Genomic DNA, 22561 nt, shown 5'->3' with positions numbered 1-22561 from the left:
TGATACTCATTACACGTGGCGCCTCACACTGTGATGCCCATTACACATTACGCCACACACTGTGATGCCCAATTCACATTAATTGACTAATGTGATGCCCATTACACATTATGCCACATGCCATAATGCCCATTACATTACATATTATACCACACACCGTAAGGCAGTGGTTCCCAAACTGTATGCTGTGGCTCCCTGGGGTGCCTCAGGAGACTTGAAGGGGTGCCCTGGATTTGTAGTCCAGGACAAATTAAAATTATTCATGATCAATTTAAAAAGCAATCCCAGTGCTTGTGGCTGCCAAACATATGGGGACAAAAAGTAGCAAGTCCTGTCCCTCACAGCATAAATGACCCTAAGGATGATACATAAAAACAATTTACTTAATTTAATATTGTTTTTGGAATTTCTCAATAACAAAACATTCGCCTAGGGGTGCCGTGAACATTTTTTTATGCTCTAGGGCGCCGTGATTCAAAAAGTTTGGGAACCCCTGCCGTAAGGACTATTACATATGATGCCACATAAGTGTTAATTGCTAATGGTTTCATGCTTGATGCCAGGGCTTTCATTCAGTGTCCTTCAGTAGCTTCTGCGCATGGGCTGGACACACAGCGGATGGGGACAGAGTGCCATGGAGAGGGGGGCAGTGTCAGAGAGAGAGGGGGAGCAGTGTCAAGGAGAGTGGAGCATAGTGCCATGGAGGGGGGTTGTAGTGTCAGAGAGAGAGGGAGAGCAGTGTCAGGGAGAGTGGAGCATAGTGCCATAGAGGGGAGGGGGGGTCGGTGTCAGATAGAGAGGGGGAGCAGTGTCAGGGAGAAAGGGGGCAGAGTGTCATGGAGAGAGAGGGGGGTAGAGTGCCATGGAGAGGGGGGGAGGAGAGTGCCATGAAGAGAGGGGGCAGTGTCTGAGAGAGGGGGAGCAGTGCCAGGGAGTAGAGAGAGAGGGAAAGTGTTAAGGACTCGGGAGAGGGGGAAGCGGGGGGGGGGGGGGGGGGGCGAGCACACTATCTGTCCTGATCCAGCTGAGGTATCTGATGGGGCGGACCTTTAACGGCATTAAGCTCCGCCCCCTTAATACCCGCGAATCGTGGAACTCTCCCCCATCTGAGCCTTGTGCTTACTGGGGACGTCTTCCTCCCAGACCAGCACTAGGTGCTGCCATTGTGTGAGGTCATTAGAAGGTGCGCACGCTGTGGCAGAAAAGACCTGGGGCGGCGCACACAAAGGTCAGATGGACACAGCCAGGCAGGACACAGCCACAGCCAGGCTGTACACAGCCACAGCCAGGGGGGTAGCACAGATGGGCCCTGTCCGGGCTCTGGGGACCTTTAGATCGCCGGGGCCCGTCACACATGTCCCCCTTGACCCCCCCTGTCGCCGGCCCTGTATATGCCACCCATTCCACCGCCCCCCCCCCCCTCTCTCTCTCTGTCTAAGGCTAACTACTTCTCACCTCAACTTGCTGGATATTGGGTCAGAGGGAGCTGTGAAGACAGAGATTGGAGGTAGGAACAGATAGGGACTGGGGGAGGGGTGGAGAGTTTGTGAGTGAAAAACTGTCACAGCTCAAAGTGAAAGTAAAAACGGTCACAGCTCAAAGTGAAAGTAAAAACTGCCACAGCCCAATTCGAAAATACATTACAGAAGTCGTCATTTGGACTGGCTTTTCACTAGTATAATATATAATAAATTCGTAGCTTAGCGGCAGGGCTCCTGGACCCGCACACTCCAGGTAGTGCTGTACACCTCTGCTCCCCTGACAGACACTAGATCTCATCCAAGGAGGTGGCCATTTTTGGTGGGCCATTTTAAGCAGATTCCATGCAGGCAGAGCACATGAAATTTGCCAACAGAGATCGAGCGCCCGCCTGAGGCTGGCTCCGCCTGATGCTGGCTCCGCCTGATGCTGACTCCGCCTGATGCTCGCTCCGCCTGATGCGGACTCCGCCTGAGGCTGGCTCCGCCTGATGCTGGCTCCACCTGATGCTGACTCCGCCTGATGCTCGCTCCGCCTGATGCTGACTCCGCCTGATGCTGGCTCCGCCTGATGCTGGCTCCGCCCTGCCAGAACTTGGGTTGTAGTGGTGTTGTTGCGCTACTGAGTGCAGGCTATCAATGCTGTTTTCGTGGCCAGGTGGATTCTGGAGGCAGACATAACACTGGATTACAGGTGCCACGCAATGGGGGAATGAGCAGCAGAGCAAGGACTGTATAATGTGTCCTTCTTGTTCTAGTGGGGATAAGAAATGAGCGGTCATAGCCCCCCTTCCCCCTCTGCGCATATAAATCTGTCCCTCTCCCAGCAGTAAACATGTGACCTGGCGGACGTCTGAGATCATTAAATCTTTGAAGCGGCTTTGCACTGCAGAGCGGCCATATTGGGCCTAGCAATTCCGCCCCATGTTTGCAATCTGCGGCTCCTGGCAGCTTTGATTCTTCTACAGATAACGTTGGACGTCGTTCTCTCACACGTTGCCGTGTACTGTAATAACTTAGTACTTTATATATTGCAATGGAAATCTGTCTGTGGATGTCACTTACATTTTACAAGTGTAGGATTAATATTATGGTATTTACCCCCGATACGGCGTTTGCTGCCTTCCATTTATTTATAATACTCTAATTTTTCCATTACAGCAATACAGACATTATTTGTCCTAATTATTGCAAGAAACTCTATGCCAAAATATATTATGTATCTGGTCTGGCAACCAAGTCTCATAGCACCATTATTACAACAATATTGTATCATTACATTGGGGGTTATTCAGACTTGATCGCATGGCTACAAATTTGCAGGCCAGGCGATATCCGATAGAGGGCACATGCATACAGATCGCAGTATGCATGCGCAAGGCCGTACTGAGATCAAATCCTGCTACTTTTTTTGTTCGCTGGCCAGTAAGGTGTTTGTGGATGGTAACCATCTGTTTTTTGGGAGTGTCAGGGTTAATGCAGCCGTGCCCAGATGTGTGAGGGGAAGTCATGTGACATCAGCTCCGCCCCCGATCAGCCTGATTCTATCATAGCCGCTTAGTAAGTCCTGGGTTACATACAGACTGCACGCACTTGGGAATCATTACATGGTGAGGGGTGTGCCCAGGTGTGTGAGGGGAAGTCATGTGATGTCAGCTCCGCCCCCGATCAGCCTGTATATATGGCAGCCGCTTAGTAAGTCCTGGGCTACACACAGACTGCGGACACTGGGGAATCATTATATGGTGATGGGCGTGCCCAGGTGTGTGAGGGGAAGTCATGTGATGTCAGCTCCTCCCCGATCAGCCTGATTCTATCACAGCTGCTGAGTAAGTCCTGGACTACGCGCAGACTGCACACACTGGGGAATCATTATATTGTGAGTTGCGTGGCCAGGTGTGTGAGGGGAAGTCATGTGATGTCAGCTCCGCCCCCGATCAGCCTGATTCTATCACAGCCGCTTAGTAAGTCCTGGGCTCGCACAGACTGCACACACTGGGGAATCATTACATGGTGAGGGGCGTGGCCAGGTGTGTGAGGGGAAGTCATGTGACATCAGCTCCGCCCCCGATCAGCCTGATTCTATCACAGCCGCTGAGTAAGTCCTGGGCTACGCACAGACTGCACACACCGGGGAATCATTATATTGTGAGTTGCGTGCCCAGGTGTGTGAGGGGAAGTCATGTGACATCAGCTCCGCCCCCGATCAGCCTGATTCTTTCAGAGCCGCTGAGTAAGTCCTGGGCTCGCACACACACTGGGGAATCATTATATTGTGAGGGGCGTGGCCAGGTGTGTGAGGGGAAGTCATGTGACGTCAGCTCCGCCCCCGATCAGCCTGATTCTATCACAGCCGCTGAGTAAGTCCTGGGCTACGCACAGACTGCACACACTGGGGAATCATTATATGGTGAGGGGCGTGGCCAGGTGTGTGAGGGGAAGTCATGTGACATCAGCTCCGCCCCCGATCAGCCTGATTCTATCACAGCCGCTGAGTAAGTCCTGGGCTCGCACACACTGCACACACTGGGGAATCATTATATTGTGAGGGGCGTGGCCAGGTGTGTGAGGGGAAGTCATGTGACATCAGCTCCGCCCCCGATCAGCCTGATTCTATCACAGCCGCTGAGTAAGTCCTGGGCTACGCACAGACTGCATACACTGGGGAATCATTATATGGTGAGGGGCGTGGCCAGGTGTGTGAGGGGCAGTCACATGATGGCACCTACACCCCCGGTCCGCCTGATTCTATCGCAGCCGCTGAGTAAGTCCTGAGCTGCACACAGACTGCGCACACCCGGAAATTACAACATCATGGCGCCGCATCCCTGCCTCCGGCGTCCCAAGCTGTGAGAGCGCTCGCCGGATTTTAACTGTCCACAGTGAGGACTGATGCCGGGCACAGCGGGCGAGCAGGGCGGGTGAGCCGGCGGTAGAGCTCTGGCGCCAGGTGCCATGTCGGCGCCTGGAGCAGGTGCTCCGCTGGGTCCGCCCTAGCTACGCCTCTGGGTACTGCTACCAACGTCAGACCACTGATTACCAACAGAACAGTATAGGAGCGTCTATGTTGACCACAGATAACAGCTGTGATTGCTGTCATATTAAATGCGCCCCTAAAAAAATGATACCCATTATAAGTCACGGAACTTACAGGTAAATAACAATACTATCTGGTACTTCAGCCACGCCGATCCTCCCATGCTGAGGATGAAGTTGAGATGCTGACAGCAGCTGTCACAACCCCTGACAGAACCAATGGAAGTTTCACGGTCTGTCATTAAATAATGACTGTACACACTGCCATGGATAAGATACACTGCGTATATAATGCAAGATCCCCACCACCAAGGCCAGCACCGCAGCTGCAAATCCTGTGTGCAAAATTATCAGCCATCACTTGGCGCCCAGCACGGGGAGATTGCGGCCTGGTATGGCTGCGGGCGCAGGAATTCTCCTGACATCGAATAACATGAACCCTGCAATTATGTCATCAGTCCAGTGATTAAAGCAGTTCTAGGTATTGATTCCTATTCAGTGACATGAGAGGAAAGCGTAGCGGCCTTGTCTGGGAATTATAGGTCACGTAAGGCAGGGGACGGAAATCTAATAAAGGAAGAATCAAAAGAAATTACATTTAGTGACAGAAGATTGGATTTAGCGATAACGGAGGAAATACTGGAGAATAATCTCTGCGCTGCTCTCTCTGATAGACATTCCCTATATATATATATATATATATATATATATATATATATATATATATATATATATATATACTGTATATAGAATCCAGGGATCTGCACTCACATCCGGCAGGCTGAGGAATAGGGGTGCTCATTAAGGAATCCAAGTTCCACGATATAGCAACAGTTCCAGTGTGGGCCAGAGGCGTAGCGACGGCGGAGCCGGTGGAGCACAAGCTCCGGGCGCAGATTTATCACCTGGCGCTGGAGCCGTGCACCGCCAGCCCGCCTGCCTCGCCCGCTCCCCATTGTGCACCTCTGTCTCCCGGCTCCCGCTATTTTTAATTGAAGTCTCTCTCCTGCTGGACTGCGGCGGCTCGCCAATAAGTGCTTGCAGTCCAGCAGCCAATCAGAAGCATTGGTGGCTGCTGGACTGCGAGTGCCTATTGGTTAGCGCCGCAGTCCAGCGGGAGACTTGCACTCTTGCGCCGCCGGGGCTGGACACACAATTTGAGTGCCCTGATGGAGGAGGAAAAGAGAAGGCTGGGAAAACTCCCCTGCCGGAGCCGAGAACGCAGCCCAGCTGCCGCTGGCGCCGAGCTGAGGACGGGACCATACTGGCACTGAGGCCATGACCCTGCTCCCACAGGAGCTGAGGACGGGACCATGCTGCCGCCGATGCTGAGACCCTGCTCCTGTCAGAGCCTATCAAGGGACCACGCTGAATGACCGCAGCTGCAGGAGAGCTCCAGGGACATGCATCCTGCTGGGGTGAGTCCAGCTACATTATGTACAGTCTATGCATGGGGGCAGTATGTGTGTGTTTTGGGGCAGTGTGTGTGTATATGGGGTCACTGTCTGTGTGTGTATTGGGGCAAAGTGTGTGTATACAGTATGTGTATGAGGTGTGTGTGTTTTTGGGCACAGTGCATGTCTGTGTATTTAGTGTGTTTATGAGAGCACAGCATGTGACAGTGTGTGTGTGTGTGTGTGTGTGTGTGTGTGTGTGTGTGTAAAATTACTGTTTTAGCCCTGCCAGTGCTGAGGACAGGGGGACCCATAGCACAGAGTAGTAATAAAGTGTGTAGGGTGATGTAGCATGTAGCATGTATGGGCTTATTATATAGTGATGCACTACAGTGTATAGGGGGTGTGATGTAGTGCAGGGTGTAGGATGATGCAGTGCAAGGTATAGGCAATATGGGGATGTAGTGATGTAGTGCAGGGTATAGGGGGATGTAGTGATGTAGAGTAGTTATGTAGTGCAGCATACGGTGACGCACAGTAAGGCATGTGGGTCACACGCTATTGTAAGGGCCATGTGACCGATGCTTAGGGCATTTGGGCACACAGGCATGTGGAGAATACGCTACTGTAAAGGGGGCCCACATTCCACCACACATACATCACTGGTGTGGGCAGGTACCAACACTAGGCTGATATGCATTACACTAATGACAGGTACTGATTAGTGATTGGCCATGGTATATGTGATCCCCATTGCAGCATCAGTGTATGCTTGGCGTGCTTTGCTGACACACTGAAATTTTTTGGCTTGTCTTGAAAACGGCCCTAAGGGGTAGAAACGTTACGTTGACACAGATTACAATGACGCCCTCGGATTAAAAAGCATTTCTACCTGCAAATGGTGGTGAGTGCCCTTTCTGGTTCCACTGGAACTGTTGCTATATATCAGCCGACAGGCAATGCAGTGAATCAACGTTTCGGGTACTGAGACCCTGATATATATAGCACCATTGTGCTATATGTGTTTCTCTGCTTGAGATTGCGGGCACCCTACAAGTTGGACAGAGTTTGGGAGAGTGCTGGGCATATTGGCCATATATATATATATGGAAGGTTGATATTCTGGAATATCGTCAGGGGTCAAATCCCACACACACAGCGCTCAAATATATACCACACCTCCCTTAGAGATAAAGAGCGTATCCTCTTCTCCGTAATCGTTATACACGTGGGGAGGGGGTATTCACATTCAACGAATCCTTTTCATTGGTACAATATAAGGTGTTCTCCTCCCATAGACCAAGGGTGTGTAATTCCCAGAATGAAGAGGAGAAAGATATAGTATAATACCACCTTTTATTAATACAAAAACATTAAAACATGACAGATGTTGTCCCCAGGGGAAAAGTAAGAAGTGGCTTTTACCGGATAGGTTGGAGAACCAGGCAAAAGGCTCTCATATAGGCATGGGTAGGTGTCAGATGTTAAATCCCGGGTAGGTGCCCCACACACGCTTGCAGAGAGTTCCACTTTCTACAGTCCCCCAGTCCAAAATATAGCACAGCACCTCCAACGCGTTTCGGACACTTCTTGTGCCCTTTTTCAAGGAGAATGGCTGTGGATTACATGAGATCCTATATATAGTGCTATTCAATAGTTCCTGTCCAATCAGAGTCCTCTGTAGATTCGCAGGCTTCCGCAACTTGCCCCACTTCCGGTCGGGCTTGTACGTGTCTGTTCCCCGCTTCCTGTTCAGAGCAGTGCGCCTAGTCATATGTTCCCTCCGGCGCTGATGTTATTAAAAAGCTCCGTCTGACATCTTCCGGTAGCGTGTCAGAGATCCAGGCACAGACTGCGGGCGCCATATTAGTTGAGGGCACATCCCATTGATTTATATTGTAATGTTCTGGAAGCGATACTCCGTTTTGGTTAAAACGTGAGTTTGCGGGCGCCATCTTTAAACTGGGCATATTCCATTCATTAAAACGGAAGCGTTCTGGCAGTGATTTGCCCACAATCGGTGCTAAAATGTATAATAACATAAAATAGTACATCGATTAGGAACATATATAGCAATATTAAGACACCTAAAAATCCTTATTACAATTATAATAAAAACGAAGGTATGTTAAAAGACAACGTATAAATATCTTAAAAAGACATGATAAAAATGGCAGTCTATAGAAACCATTTAAGCTCAAAATCTGCGTTCAAGCCTTTAGGTTTTAGGGTATCACAGTTGTATATCATGCGCATTTCATCTTTTGCTAAACATGTGTTAAGATTTTTGTTTCTAAAACCTGGATTTGAAATTTTCATACCAAAAAACCTTAAAATATGAGAGGTAGAGGAATTGTGTACAGTTTTAAAATGATGAGAGGGAGTGTGATTCGAGACCTTTTTTGATATTATTAAGATGCTCACTTAAACGAACTTTAAAGGGCCGTGTGGTGCGGCCAATATAAAATTTCTTGCATGAACACTCAATTCCATATACAATGTTTTTCGTGTTGCAGGTTATAAAATCATCAAGTTTCACTTTAAAATCATTGATCATAATCTCTGTGAGTTTGCTAGTACCATCGCTTTTCACCTCTCTACATGCTCGACAGAGCCCACATCTATGAAAGCCTTTTGTTAGTGTTCTCCCTGGGCGTTTTGTTGCTGGAAGGGCGCTTCTTACCACTTTGGTTTTGATGTTTTGGGCTCTTCTGTATATAAATTTTGGTTGTGCAGGCAAGTGTTCTCCCAAAATTGGGTCATGTCTTAGTATGTCCCAATTTTTTCTAAAGGATTTTTCAACATTTTTAAACTGGGCGTTATAGCCTGTAATAAAGGCCAGATTATAACCTTTATTTGTATTAGTCGAGGGATATACATCTTTAGTTGTTAAAAGTTCTTCCCTCTTTATGATACCCGTGGCAACAACCATTGAATTTATTTTTTCCGGGTCATAGCCACTTATGACAATTTGTTTTGCCATATTGGAGGCTTGTTCTTGATAGACATGTTTTTCTGTACAGTTGCGTCTTAAACGTTTCAATTGACACCCTGGTATGGCATCCAACCAATTTTGGTGGTGGCAACTGGTTTTATGAATGTATGACTGAGTGTCCGTGGGTTTTGTGAACGTCTTTGTTTCCCATTTATTATTTCCTTTCATGACAGTTATGTCTAGAAAGTCCACTGAATCTTTACTGATATTGAAAGACAATTCAATATTACAACTATTGTTGTTAAGATGATTACAGAAATTATTCAAGTCCAGTTCAGTGCCTCTCCAAAAAAACAGAATGTCATCTATGTAACGGACCCAGGACACCAGACTTGCTCCGAGCTGGGCATGACTCCATACGTGGTCTAATTCCCACTTGCCCATAAAGATGTTAGCGTAGCTCGGAGCAAATCTGGTGCCCATTGCGGTCCCGACCTTCTGCATGTAAAAGGACGACTCAAAAGTAAAATAATTATTTTTTAAAATAAATTCTACTCCCTCTGTTATGAAATCCTGTAGGCCTTCTTCCAGGTTACTAACCGATAAGTATTCTTTGACTGATTGAGTTCCTATCTGATGATCTATTATTGTATACAGAGATTTTACGTCTGCAGTTACCATCCATATATCATCGCCCCAAGGAACAGTTTGTAACGCATTCAATAAATCTTTTGTGTCCCTCAAATGGGATCTATTTGTTAGAACCAGTGGCTGTAAATGGTGGTCTATGAATTCAGATAAGTTGGCAGTAATTGAATTAGTACCAGAGACAATCGGTCTCCCTGGTGGGTGCGTCACATTCTTATGGATCTTCGGTAGTAGATATATGACGGGGACCGTCGGTTCTTCATTCAGAATAAATTTTACTTCTGTCTCTTTTAGGGTACCTCTCTCTTTATGTTTAGATAACAGGATACTGAGTTCTTTTTGTATTCTATCAGTTGGATCAATCCGAATTTTTTGATAGGTGTCCACATCTCCTATTTGGGTAAGTACCTCATTGACATACCAGGTTTTGTCCATTAAGACGATCCTCCCCCCCTTGTCGGCCGGCTTAATCACTATGTCATTATTATCTTTCAATGATTTCAAAGCTCCTCTTTCCTTCATAGTGAGGTTATATTTGACCTTTTTAGGGTTGATATTCTTCACATCTTCTTGGACTAGCTGTGCAAAAGTCTCAATGTAATTTCCCTTTATATGGGCGGGATAAAAGACTGATTTGGGTCTAAATTTGTCTATTTCCCTAGGGGTTTCATCAATAGTTGTTTCTGTTTTATTTTGTAAAAAAAACTTTTTGATACATAACTTTCTTACAAATTTATGTATATCAACAAAGGTATCGAACTTGTTAATGTTCGATGTTGGAGCATATTTCAATCCTTTGTTTAGTACGGACAATTCGAATGGAGAAAGTACATGGGAGCTCAGGTTAAAAATCTTAACCTGTGTGGTCCCCTCATTGGTTTCCTGAGTGGTGGTTCCATTTAAATTACCTTTCCTAGATTTTTGGGGGTGCTTTCTTTTTCTTTTCTTTTTCTTTTTCTTTTTGTTTTTATTCTTATGGATTCCTGCTCTGGTCCCTCGTTTAGTTTTTCTAAAGGGGATACCTAACGTTCTCTGTAAGGTGGGTCTCTGCCTACCCCTAAAAAATTCAGTCTGTTGGTACAGTAGGAGCAAGTTTCATCTTTGCTCCTTTGGGCGTGGCTAGCCATGGCTAGCCATGGCTATTCTATTGTTCTCAGCTGCAATACAATACGTATTGCAGCTGAGAACAATAGAATAGCCATGGCTGGCCATGGCTAGCCATGGCCAAAGGAGCAAAGATGAAACTTGCTCCTACTGTATCTCGTCTGAGTGGTAAGTACCTATTTGATGTATGAGGTGGGGAATTATTATAACCCCTAGTTTCATCATCTTTATGGTTTCTAGGGTAATTTAAATGTTGAGAGCTCCTTTCGTATCTCGTATTGTTCTCTCTAAAGTTTTTTCCCTCTCTCTATCGGGATCTCTCATTTTATTGTTTCTCCAATTACTAGATTCATAATTAGGGACCCTATTTTCTCTCCATTTAGTGGGTCTAACTCTAGAATCCCTTTGGGGACTCCTCATCCTTCTGGGTGTGGGTTCTCTACGTTGGTAGGGTTCCCTTCTTTTGTTGTTTTTTTTGGATCTAGTTATAGGTTTAGGTGTTTCAAATTCGGGTTCTTCATTTATTTCTTTAGACTCCCTTCTATCCCTTAAAAATTTCCTGATTTTTCTATCAATTATGGCATTTTCAATTTTTTTAAGGTTATCCATAATTCTAGTCTCTGTGTCTTTAAATTCCTGATGGTCTAGGAAGGGTTGGATGAGATCTTTTAATTTATTTATCTCCGCCTCTAATTTATTTAATTCACCTTTTCGTTCTTTTATAATTAATTCCATCAGCCTAAATGAGCAATCTTCAATGATTTTATCCCAATTATCTCTGAATTCTTCACTCGCACTTTCGAACGAGGCAGATTTATTTATTTTTAGACCTTTTGGAATAATATGGCAGGACAAATATTTCTCCAAGGTTACGGTTTCCCACCATATTTTTGTTTCTTTGATTAAGACATGTTCTAGATCTCTCATAACAGTGCTTAAACTGACATCTAGAATATCTATTCTTTCCTCATTTTTGAAAAGATTGTCCAAGAGTGAGACTCTCCGGTCTCTTAATGAAAACATGTTGCAGCAACCAGAGTTCGGATCAGGGAATGGGAATAACAAGGATAAGAACTAACGAAAAAAAGTCCCAAGATTTTAAACAATGGATGCGCAACGTTGTAAGGATGAGTGGCAGCTGTTCGGAGACCTGGCCCCCTTAAGTCGACTTTCCCTTGTCGATATATGGAAATATGGAAGGTTGATATTCTGGAATATCGTCAGGGGTCAAATCTCACACACACAGCGCTCAAATATATACCACACCTCCCTTAGAGATAAAGAGCATATCCTCTTCTCCGTAATCGTTATACACGTGGGGAGGGGGTATTCACATTCAACGAATCCTTTTCATTGGTACAATATAAGGTGTTCTCCTCCCATAGACCAAGGGTGTGTAATTCCCAGAATGAAGAGGAGAAAGATATAGTATAATACCACCTTTTATTAATGCAAAAACATTAAAACATGACAGATATATATATATATATATATACTAGGTGATTCATCGCGCCCTACAGGCACTCATCACACCGTCGTAAGGGGCTGCACCCCCTTAATTTGTGAACGTTTGTATTGTGAGAAATATGGTTAGAATTGTATGAAAGATGCCTGTATTGCAACTTGAGTTATAGGTGAAATGTGTTAAATAGAGAGCATATGATGTGGAAGGGGGTGTGTATTGTTTTGTTTAATTAAAAAGCGGTTACAGAGTAAGATGTACATTGATAGTGTGGAGGGTACAGTGACATTTGTGAGTGTGTGCGTGGGGGGGGGGAGTTGCGTGTTGTTTAGGTGTATGTGTGCAATAGTATAGTAGGGTGTTTTTGAGTCAGCGGCTCCCCACTGGCGGAGGTCACGACACAGGAAAACAGGAGGCTGGGTAGTGATAGGGGTGCGTGGGCATAAGGGGGACTAAAGAGGAGGGTGGGAGACACAGTTCAGCTTCTGCCAGTGGGTGAGGGTCCAGCGTGGCAGCACAGGAGTACAGGACGGTGGCCCTGAGTCAGTGTCTCCTCCTACTGGGTGGGAGTTAGGGTGCATGAGAGCAGGAGGCTGGGCTATGAGGCATGATAGGGGTATGTGGGCAACACAGCGTCAGCAACTCCCCAGTGGTGGAAGTTATGGTTCAGGAGAGCAGGAAGCTGGGTAGTGATAGGGGTGTGGGCATACGGGGGACTAAAGAGGGGAGCAGGGGTGCCGTGAATTGTGGGAGGGGCGCGGGGGGTGCCGTGAATCGAGGGAGGGGGCAGAATTGCGGGAGGGGGGGCGCAGGTGTCGGTGAATCTCGGGAGGGGGCGGGGGTCCGCAAAGCGCAGGAGTGGGGCGTCAATCGCGCAAGGGGGGTTGTGAATTGCGGGAGGGGGGGGGCGCGGGGGGTGCTGTGAATTGCGGGAGGGGGGGTCGCGGGGGTTGGGGGGGTGGTTGCCGCGAATCGCAGGAGGGGGGACGTGGGGGGTTGCAGCAAATTGCAGGAGGGGGGGTCACGGGGGCAGGGGGGTTGCCGCGAATCGCAGGAGGGAGGGCGCGGGGAGTTGCCGCGAATCGCGGGAGGGGTGGGTCACGGGGGTTGCCACGAATCATGGGAGGGGGGGTTGGCGGCGAATCGCGGGAGGGGGGGTCACAGGGTGGGGTGGTGCCGCGAATCACGGGAGGGGGTGGTCGCAGGGGGGGGTGCCGTGAATAGCGGGAGGGGTCGCAGGGGGGAGGGTGCCGCGAATCGCGGGAGGGGGGTCACAGGGGGGGCGCGAATCGTGGGTGTGGCGGCGGGGGGTGCTCACCTGGTGCAGTGTCTTTGCTGGGCAACATGGGGAGGCAGAGGATGTCTGGCACTGTGGGCTCACTGGGCTGGTTCTCTGTCATGTGAGTCAGTCACATACCTCCCAACATGACCCTCTCCAGGAGGGACACATTGCTCTGTTTCTGGACTTCCCTCATAATGTATGATTGCCATCACCTGTTTCACACATGTTATTAATTGATTAGAAAGGTGCTTCAACACAGGTGCTGGCAATCATTAATTAAGGGAGTGACAAATGTAGCCAAATATATAATATATATATATATATATATATATATATATATATATATATATATATATATAGTATATATATATATATATATATATATATATATATATATATATATATATATATATATATATATAAAGCACAAACAATAAAACGAGGTGCCCTCCGTGGAACACAGTGAGTAAGGAACTGACTGCGGATATATGCGCTGTGATGGCGGCACTCTGCTTTTAGAAAATAAGACACAGGAGACCTTGTAGTTCCCGACGTTTCAAGCCTAGTGCAGGCTTTTTATCAAGGTGCACCTTGATAAAAAGCCTGCACTAGGCTTGAAACGTCGGGAACTACAAGGTCTCCTGTGTCTTATTTTCTAAAAGCAGAGTGCCGCCATCACAGCGCATATATATATATATATATATATATATATAGCTGTGCGGGAGGATGTATACACCGTGCTATAGTGGGTGGGTGGGGAAGGTGCTGCGGGATGTGCTGCAGTACAATCTCTGCGCTGCTCTCTCTGATAGACATTCCATATATATATGGCAAATTGATTGACCTTGTGTGGTCCCTTCTTGTTAAACCCTGGAGTGCCGCCCTACAAACATTGTTGTGATACAGTGACCACGGGAGCTGAGGGAAGGCAACCAGGTATTTACTGGTTTATTCGGAGTGCCGGTCCCTTCTGACATATATATATATATATATATGCAAAACTGAATGAGCGGCGCCACCTGTGTCTCCTTCGCTATGCCAATTTATTGAAGGCAATGTCCCCCTTTTTACTATTTTCTTAAAGGGGTGTCTGCCAATCCTCAAAGTTCAAGCAATGGTAAGTTATAAGAAAAATTTGTTTTCAATGGATGGGGATACGGCGACTATTGCTCTTTTAAACACGTAATAAAGTATCACCTGTTCCTATTGGGACAGGGTAGAACCTGATACCACTGAAATAAATTATTGGCTACAATTACCAATTTATAAATAAAATTACTATGAGTAAGAAGTTAAAAATTTATTACAAAAGAGGTAGGGATATTTGACACAATAAAAATAGAGGGACAATCAGTACAATAGATATATAAATGTAAAAAATATAAAAATTACTATACAAAAATTTTTAATTACAATGGGTTGTACTTCCTAACTTAGAATCAATATTGCTCCTAAGGGCTAGAGCTAAAATATGGAAACAATTTAATACTAAAAAAATCTAAAAAAAAAAAAAGTCTAAAAAACAATACAGAATGTAGGTAGTAAATAAAGTGCTTATCTTTTTAGATGAGGCAGGAGGGCTAGAGTGTCCACTCTAGCCCTCCTGCCTCATCTAAAAAGATAAGCACTTTATTTACTACCTACATTCTGTATTGTTTTTTAGACTTTTTTTTTTTTTAGATTTTTTTAGTATTAAATTGTTTCCATATTTTAGCTCTAGCCCTTAGGAGCAATATTGATTCTAAGTTAGGAAGTACACCCATTGTAATTAAAATTTTTTGTATAGTAATTTTTATATTTTTTACATTTATATATCTATTGTACTGATTGTCCCTCTATTTTTATTGTGTCAAATATCCCTACCTCTTTTGTAATAAATTTTTAAACTTCTTACTCATAGTAATTTTATTTATAAATTGGTAATTGTAGCCAATAATTTATTTCAGTGGTATCAGGTTCTACCCTGTCCCAATAGGAACAGGTGATACTTTATTACGTGTTTAAAAGAGCAATAGTCGCCGTATCCCCATCCATTGAAAACATATATATATATATATATTATATATATATATATATATATATATATAGCTGGCAGGGGGTTCCTAGCAGGAACACAGGCTGGCACTCCAAGGACTTTTCAAAAGATGCAAAACATTTATTGTGCAGACATAGTGCTATCAACGTTTCAAAGCCACTTGGGCTTTTTCATCAGGATAACAAGGATTGTGTATCCTGATGAAAAAGCCCAAGTGGCTTTGAAACGTCGATAGCACTATGTCTGCACAATAAATGTTTTGCATCTTTTGAAAAGTCCTTGGAGTGCCAGCCTGTGTTCCTGCTAGGAACCCCCTGCCAGCTATTTATCTACTTGGGTAGGCACCCAGGCCGTCGACACTTCCCTCTAAGGGAACTGCAGAACGGAGTGCCGGTCTACGTGCTGTATATATATATATATATATATATATATATATATATATATATATATATATATATATATATATATACACAGCAGCTGTGTGGGAGGCTGTATACACCGTGCTATAGTGGTGGGTGAGTGAGGAAGGTACAGCGGGATGTGCTGCGATATAATCTCTGCACTGCTCTCTCTGATAGACATTCCCTATATATCTCTTATATATTTAGCCAGATCTGTCACTCAACCCCTGTGGAGAACGTTCCTGTGTAGAACAGTTTCACTTTCATGTGTCTGACGTTCCACCCCCTTGACATCACCTCCCCCCGCCCAGCCAGGGCTACAGTACACGCCCACCATCCACCATTACTCCACAGCCACCATCAACCATTACTCCTGCACATCCCTACCCTCTGCCAGGACCCCCGCGACCCCCCTCCCGTGATTCACGGGACCCCTGCGAACCCCCCCTCCCACAATTCGCGGGACCCCCGAGACCACCCCGGTATCCGGACTATTGTTAGACAGTACTTACATCGACAGCCATTACATCGACACCATTAGTTCGACACCTCAATAGGTCGACATGGTTTTAGGTCGACATACCATTAGGTCGACATGTCATTATGTCGACAGCTCATTAGGTCGACAGCTCATTAGGTCGACAGCTCATTAGGTCGACATGTTTTTAGGTCGACACTGCCATTAGGTCGACAGTGTCTATGTCGAGAGTCAAAAGGTCGACATGGGTTTTTTCACTGTTTATTGAGCCGACATGTGCCGACAGGCGGTATTTCATGCCCTACTATCCACTAGGGCGTGGTGGGAGAATAAAATAGTGTGCCGAGCGCAGCGAGGCACCGTGCCCGAAGCATAGCGAGCGGCTGCGGTACACTTCAAACTGTGTCCATGTCGACTGTGTCGACATTTCGGCCAAAAAACAGTGAAAAACCCCATGTCGACCTTTTGACTGTCGACATAGACTCTGTCGACCTAATGGCAGTGTCGACCTAAAAACATGTCGACCTAATGAGCTGTCGACCCAATGAGCTGTCGACATAATGACATGTCGACCTAAAACCATGTCAACCTATTGAGCTGTCGAACTAATGGTGTCGATGTAATGGCTGTCGATGTAAGTGCTGTCTAATATCCGTCCCAGACCCGACCACCCCCTCCCGCGATTCGCTGGACCTCCGCGACCACCCCCTCCCGCGAAACGCGGGACCCCCGTGACCCTCCCGCAAATCGCGGGACCCCAGCGACCCCTCCCTCCCGCGAGCCCCCTCCCGCGATTCGCAGGACCCCTGCATCCTCCCCTCCCGCGATTCGCTGGACCTCCGCGACCACCCCCTCCCGCGAAACGCGGGACCCCCGCGACCCTCCCGCAAATCGCGGGACCCCAGCGACCCCTCCCTCCCGCGAGCCCCCTCCCGCGTTTCGCAGGACCCCTGCATCCTCCCCTCCCGCGATTCGCGGGACCCCTGCGACCCCCCTCCCGGCATTAAAAGGGCCCCCCGCGACCCCCCCTCCCGCGATTCACGCCCCCCACTACTATGATTTGCGACCCCCCACCCGCAATTCGCGCCGCCCCCTCCCGCGATTCACGGAACCCCCCCCGTAGCGCCCCCCTCCCGCAATTTGCGGGCCCCCTCGGCACCTCTCGCGATTTGCGACCGCCCCCTAATTCACACATTCGGGACCCCACCTCCCGCGATTCATGCCCCCCCTCACGCAATTCACGGCACCCCCCACACCCCCCTTCCTGCGATTCGCAACCCCTCATGACCCCCCCTCCCGCGATTCACGAAACCCCCCGTAGCGCCCCCCCTCCTGCGATTTGCGGGCCCCCTCGGCACCTCTCGCGATTTGCGACCGCCCCGTAATTCACACATTCGGGGACCCCCCTCCCGCGATTCATGCCCCCCTCACGCAATTCACGGCACCCCCCATACCCCCCTTCCTGCGATTCGGAACCCCCCACGACCCCCCCTCCCGCGATTCATGCCCCCTCCCGCAATTCACGGACCCCCGCACCACCCCCCTGCGCCCACCCTCCCTTGATTCACGCCCCCCTCATGCAATTCACGGCAACCCCCCACACCCCCCCTCCTGCGATTCGCAGCCCCCCCACGACCCCCGCCTCCTGCGATTCATGACCCCTCCCGTGATTCACGGACCCCCGCACCACCCCCCCTTGACTCACGGCACCCCACGCGCCCCTCCCGCAATTCACGGACCTCCGCAACCCCCCCTCCCGCAATTCACTAACCCCGACAACCCCCCTCCCGCAATTTGCGGACACACCTTCCCACGATTCAAGCCCCCCCGCGCCCCCGCCCACGTTTTGCGGACCCCCGCCCCCTCCCGCTAACCGCGGATCCCCACACACCACCCCCCCTCCCGCAATTTGCAGACCCCCCAGACCCCCTTCCGGCAATTCCACCCCCCAGCGGACCACCGCGGCCCCCGCTCCCGCATTTCACGTACCCCCGTGACAATGGGGGATCCTGTACCACCACAAGCAGGTACCGCCCCTAGGTGGGAAATCCGGCCCTGGCTGCCGCACTGCAGGTTTCCCCACTGCCCTCTGCACCAGCGCCACAACTTTTATCAATGTCTTGCCCACATACCACTATTATACAGCCTCCTGCTCTCATGCACGCTCACTCCCTCCCAGTGGGAGGAAACGCTCACCCACTGCCGGGAGCTGCATACTGTCCCCCACCCTCCTCCAGTTCTAGGGATGCCCATCGACCATCAATGATTTTCAAATAATCGATGGTTTATGGCCGATGTTGAATACTTTTGCCATCAATGTGGGAGGACACTGCTCTGCCTCCTGTTCTCCTGCCCCGTAACTTCCGCCAGTGGAGACCCGCTCACCCTGTGTTGCCCACATTCCCCTATCATGCTTTACCGCCCAGCCTCCTGCTCTCATGCACCCTAACTCCCACCCAGTCGGAGGAGACACTGACTCCTGTATTTCTGTGCTGCCACGCTGGACCCTCACCCACTGGCAGAAGCTGCACAGTGTCCACCACCCTCTTTAGTCCCCCGTATGCCCACACACCCCTATCACTACCCAGCTTCCTGCTCTCCTGAACCGTAACTTCCACCACTGGGTAATCGCTGACGCTGTGTTGCCCACATACCCCTATCATGCCTCATATCCCAGCCTCCTGCTCTCATGCACCCTAACTCCCACCCAGTAGGAGGAGACACTGACTCAGGGCCACCGTCCGGTACTCCTGTGCTGCCACGCTGGACCCTCACCCACTGCCAGAAGCTGCAATACAGGGCATCTTTCATACAATTCTAACCATATTTCTCACACTACAAATGTTCACAAATTAAGGGGCGTAGCCCCTTACGCCGGTGTGAAGAGCGCCCGTAGGGCGCGATGAATCACCTAGTATATATATATATACTGTATATATATATATACAGTAGCTGTGTGGGAGGCTGTATACACCGTGCTATAGTGGTGGGTGAGTGAGGAAGGTACAGTGGGATCTGCTGCGCTATAATCTCTGCGCTGCACTGTCTGATAGACATTCCCTATATATATATATATATACATATAGCTGTGTGGGAGGATGTATACACCGTGCTATAGTGGGTGGGTTGGGAAGGTGCTGCGGGATGTGCTGCAGTATAATCTCTGCGCTGCTCTCTCTGATAGACATTCCCTATATATATATATATATATATATATATATATATATATATATATATATATATATATATATATATATATATATACACAGTAGCTGTGTGGGAGGCTGTATACACCGTGCTATAGTGGGTGGGTGAGTGAGAAAGGTACTGTGGGATGTGCTGCAGTATAATCTCTGCGCTGTACTCTCTGATAGACATTCCCTATATATTTCTACATACATAGGGGTCTATGTACAAAGCCTCAGAGAGTGATAAAGGGGAGAGAGATACCAACCAGCTTCTAACTGACATTTTTCAAACTCTCCCAACTGTCCCATACCGCCCAACTGTCTCGATTACAACGGATGGCATCTATTCAGAGCAGGGAGGGGCGCCAGGGCCAGCAGGATGCTCAGGAAACACTGGTCACGCCCCCAAAATGACAAAAACAATGGTGGCGGCACTAGGCCACATTCCCTCTGCCTAAGGCCACGCCCATCTCATGCCAAGTGTAGACAATACGGTAAGTACAGTATGCTGCGATGGAGGGCTAGGGTCAGCCTGCGGGGGCAGGGGGTTAGGCTGCTGCGAGGGAGGGCTAGGGTCAGCCTGCGGGGGCAGAGGGTTAGGCAGCTGCGAGGGAGGGTCCACAAAGCCACCGGGCCACCTGAGGTCTACACTCTTCCACCAAGGACTATGAATGACCTGAAGGCCGCTACAACCCAGGAAATGACCATATCGTATTCCAGGCACTCTCAGATTATGTACATTGTGAATATTATTTACCGTGACTTTTTGGAGAACCTTTAAAATCTGGGTGGTTTTCTGCCTCTATTAGTAATTACGCCGCTGTTAGACGCGACCGTCCGTCCATTGCAGCCACTGGCCGCGCTGCGTATTATTAGATTACGCTTCATCATAACATTTCTTCTCCTAAATCCCCCCGGCCGGCTGTTGTCTCCTCGCCGATAAGCTTCTCTGAGAAGATCCTTCTTCTACATTCAGCAGAGGAAAACATGTCACAATTCCGTAAACAATGATAAATGTGCCAACTTCTCTGCTTCCTCACAAGCCCGGTGAGTGATCGCTGATTTATGGCGTTGGAGATTTTCCTTAAGCTAGTGATTTTCATGGAATAAAGAAAGGTCAGAGCCTTACACGTCTTATCGGGCTCCCCTGTGCTTTATTATTCTCTGGGAGCTGATCCTTGTCAGGACTGTGGAAGTCCACAGTAGCGTACAGGCTCCCAGCGACACACACACACACACACACACACACACACACACACACACACACACACACACACACACACACACACACACACACACACACACACACACACACACACACACACACACACACACACACACACACACACACACACACACACACACACACACACACACACACACACACACACACACACACACACACACACACACACACACACACACACACACACACACACACACACACACACACACACACACACACACACACAACTATTCACCAATGTACAGGTACAATGGTCTTTTTGATTTACTCACATTTTACTGCAGAAACACAATTTGCACGGGGGACTGATGGTTGTGCCCTCGCATGTTCGGGCATCTGTGCAAGCGTTTGCACAGTAGGGGGGTGGGCGGCGGCAGTGATGGGGCATGGCAATGGCCAGTGTTTCATGGGCTTTCCCATGTAAATGCCAGCGTGACGCGGGGTGCGGGGGCGGGCAGCTGATGTCAGATGCACCCTGACTTCAGTCAGAAGTCCGCAGAGCCCGGGAGAAATCAGTCGATGGTCACTGACCATCGACTGATTTCTCCAGCAGCGGTTACATGCGAGGAAATGTGTTTTCCCAGCCGATGCGTTTCAGTGGGGTGGCGCAACAACCGCTTGGCAAGCTGCTAGCTTTGCAGCTTACCAAGCAGATCACAATGACCCCCATTGTGAACAGTTAAACACGGCTGGCTGAATGCCCCCCCCCCCCCCCCGACCGCTTCTGTTCACATACACATCCACACATCCACACCTTATCAATCCTGTTTGCAGTGAAGATTTCTTCACAAGATAATTGACATTGAGGAACTGTTGCGACACGCAGATGACACACACCCAGTGGTGGCTCATACCTTTTGAGGCGAGGGGGGCTGCTGCTGGCCGCAGTCGCCAGAGCCGGCCCTAGCCTAAATGACACCCTAGGCAAGACTTTGGCTGGTGCCCCCTAGCACCGCCACAGTTCCACCTCTGACCCTGCTCCACTTTCCCAGCACCATCAACCCTCATCATAGCAGTCATCACTTTGGTGCTCTTACCGGCAATATTTTAAATAGAAACAGTGCACACATTCGGTGCGCAGCCCAAACAGGGGTGTGTTCTTGCTGGGAAGGGGCATGGCCACACTATAGTACCCCCAAATCAAATCTATGCCACACAGTAGTGCAACTTTATTCACATTATATCATGCGATGGTGTCCCTTACTCACGTTACATCACACAGTAGTACCACTTAACCTTATATACATTACTCCTCACATTATTCACATTATACCCCTAGAAAAAAAAATCCTGAGAAAATATTGTATTTTAAGCACCTCAATGGCCACACTGCAACCCAGCACAAAGCAGTGTGTGCTGGGCAGAGGAGAAGAGCTGCAGCTGCTGCTGTCACTTAAGGGGAGGGGGCCTGGGGCCCCCACTGGGCCCTTCCATTAGACTTTGGCCTGGGTAAATTGTACCCCCTACCCCTTTCTCTCGGCACCCCTGATAATACAACACAGTAATGCCCCTTACACATGACACACATTATTAATGACCTTATAACCATAATGCCTCTTACACATTATACCAACCTTTATTAATGCCCTTCATACACATAATGACACACATAATGCCCCTTACACATATGTTGCACATTATTAATGCCCTTATACGCATGACACACATAATGCCTGTTACACATATGTCGCACATGATTAATGCATTTATACATGACACACATAATGCCCCTTACACATATGCCAAACACTATTGCACAACCAAACCACCCGCAGACAGCACTCGCACAGCCGCTAACACTGTGACCTCTGCCTCTGCTTGGATTCAGATGTTTCCTCATACATCTTGCCTCAATAGGCCATGCAGCTCCAGGC

The sequence above is a fragment of the Crinia signifera genome, chromosome 5 (genome assembly GCF_055691185.1).
Source record: "Crinia signifera chromosome 5, ASM5569118v1, whole genome shotgun sequence".
Taxonomy (NCBI): Eukaryota; Metazoa; Chordata; class Amphibia; order Anura; family Myobatrachidae; genus Crinia; species Crinia signifera.
The sequence above is the reverse complement of the archived record's forward strand: the minus strand, read 5'-3'. Positions refer to the sequence as shown.